We start from the raw sequence: 2,500 nt of genomic DNA, 5'->3' as shown, positions 1-2,500 counted from the left end.
CTCTCTGTGTTGCTGCAGCTGCTCATGGTTCGGCTGAGAGGCCATGTCACCTATTACAAGAAGACAGCCGTTTCTTTAAAACCGATGTCTCAACTTATAAAACAATCAGGAATTGAACTTTACTAACCTGAAAAGTTATGTTTTGCTTGAAGTGGAAGGTAAATTGAGAAGGCAGGGCTTTCGTAAATAACCACAGCCGATCCGTGAATTGATGATGCCCTGCTCACTTTGCCCTGCATCAAGAATCAGCTGTCCCACCCACTGAGTTAAAGCCCACGCCCAACCCTTTTAAGTCCGAGCCAGCCAGGAGTCGAACCTGGAATCTCCTGATTCGTAGTCAGACGCGTTATCCATTGCGCCACTGGCCCACAGGAGTGCACGCATTTTGCTATTCCTCATTGATGAAGACCAGTTACGAGAGTGAGGTAATGGTCTGCAACAGACAAAACCAGAATTATGAGATGTTACTGCCCGGTTTCGAACCGGGGACCTTTCGCGTGTGAGGCGAATGTGATAACCACTACACTACAGAAACAGCCGGCAAACGATGGACGTGTACAATGTACAACCTCACTGTGTTGCTGCAGATTCGCATGGTGAGGCTGAGAGGCCACGTCACTTATTACAAGACAACATCTGTTTAAAAAAAAAACAGATGTTTCAACATATAAAACCATGAGGTGTAGAAATTATATCGAACTTAACGTAAGTTATATTTTTCTTAAGCTCGGTCTTCAATTTGTGCTCTTTGGTCTCGAGGTGTGGTTCTCGTTTACGGATTTTCAATCAATGCCCTTGCGAGCGGTCGTGTGTTTAAATCCAGGAAAAGCCCTTTACTCCAGGTCTGACATCATGAATTGTTTGCGATGCTGACGGCGGGGATGATTTACATTGGCCCACTCTGAAAAAGATTCCTCAGGTTTCGGGCTGTTTACGTCGTTTCTCTCCCCACAGATGATGCTCGACGGAGACAGTGTCTGAGCTGGAGTGCGTTTGGATAAATTGTTGTTCCAGATCTGCGTTAACTTCACAGGGACGTGACCCATCTAATCCACAGAGCCAAAGTGGAGAATTGAACTGACTGGAGAGCTGCATCTTAACGCTGACCTCCCGGATCTCGGTCTCCTGAAATGTTCCAAAGAAGCTCAACAAACACTCGAGGAACAGCAGCGCATCTTTCCACTGGGCTCAATACAGCTTTCACACTCAGAGAGTGGTCAACAGTCTCACACTGTAAATGCTTCCCCCATTCTGTGTGTCCTTACATCGCAGATTTGGGTTTGAATCTTGTTTCCACTTGTTCTTTGTCTCCGGGCGGCAGTTGTTGATCAATCTGCCATTGACAGCTCCTCCAGACACATCTTTTGTTTCTTTGTTTCTTCCATTGTTCTGACAGAGAGCTGGCACAGACACGGCAGCCCGAATGGCCTCATTCTGTGGTGTAATTATTCTCTCATTCGATGCTCACCTCACTCTGTGGCCAGGGAACCCTAGGCCTTTTCTCATTTAATCTCTCCTGACTTGCACCCTGTCAGAGCCCTTTCCTGTTGTTCTGTTTGCTCCCTCCGGGATTTCACTTGGTTACAACGTCCGACATTTCTAACCGGTCCCGTTTTAATGAAAGGTGATGGTGAAAGACGAGCTTTGATGTCCTGTCGACAAATGCCGCCTGACTCACTGAGTTGTTCCAGTATTTTCCGCTTTCTCCGCAGATGTCAGATCGACTTTCGATGGCAATGATAGTCTGCGTGGATTATTTTCGAGGGGCTCGTTGGTCTAGGGGTAATATTCTCGCTTTGGGTGTCACGATCTCGAAATTTGCGAGACGTCCCGGGATCAAATCCCGCACGAGCCCTGTGATGAGGTTTTCTGTTGGCCAAGCCACATGTTTTCTTCATTTCTTTGCGGCGCAGACGGCGGGATTCATTCACATTGGGTTTCTTTGAGAAGCTGAGCTCACGCTTCAGGGAATCAATACGTTCTCGAGAAAATCGAGACATTTTCGAAAAGCTTGACTATGTGAGTGGACATTCACTTATCTCTATTCACTAATCCAGGTGACTCCATGGTGGTGGATTCAGGCAGCTGTCTGTCTGTTTCATTTTATCCATTCGGGGATGTGAACATCGCTGGCTGCTCCAGCATTTACTGCCCAGGACTATTCGCTATTGAGAAGGTGGCGGTGAGCTGCTTCCTGAACCGCTGCAGTCCATTGGGAAGGTACACCCACAGTGCTGTTAGGGAGGGAGTTCCAGGATTATTTCCCAGCGACAGTGAAGGCACCGCCGATATATTTCCAAGTAATAATAATCTTAATTATTGTCACAAGTAATCTTACAATAACAATGCAATGAAGTTACTGTGAAAATGGTCAGGATGGGGAGTGGCTGGGAAGGAAATGTTCAGCGTGTCGGGGTCTTGGGTTTGGAAGGCGCTGTCTAAGATGCCGTTGGTGAATTCCTGCACCCATCCAGGCAAGTGGACAGTATCCCATCACACT

The 2,500-nt window shown here is 47.2% G+C and overlaps 2 non-coding genes across 2 annotated transcripts; both read right to left on the bottom strand.

The window, feature by feature from the left end:
- Positions 1–295: 295 nt before the first annotated feature.
- trnar-acg (transfer RNA arginine (anticodon ACG)) lies at positions 296–368 on the bottom strand. The gene has a single exon. It is a non-coding gene; the product is annotated as a tRNA-Arg (tRNA).
- Positions 369–462: 94 nt separating this feature from the next.
- On the bottom strand, positions 463–535 carry trnav-cac (transfer RNA valine (anticodon CAC)). Its single transcript has one exon. It is a non-coding gene; the product is annotated as a tRNA-Val (tRNA).
- Positions 536–2,500: the final 1,965 nt, after the last annotated feature.

Source organism: Scyliorhinus torazame, chromosome 5, assembly GCF_047496885.1.
Source record: "Scyliorhinus torazame isolate Kashiwa2021f chromosome 5, sScyTor2.1, whole genome shotgun sequence".
Lineage (NCBI taxonomy): Eukaryota > Metazoa > Chordata > Chondrichthyes > Carcharhiniformes > Scyliorhinidae > Scyliorhinus > Scyliorhinus torazame.
Note: the sequence above shows the minus strand (reverse complement) of the source record. Positions and strands in the feature narration are given on the sequence as shown.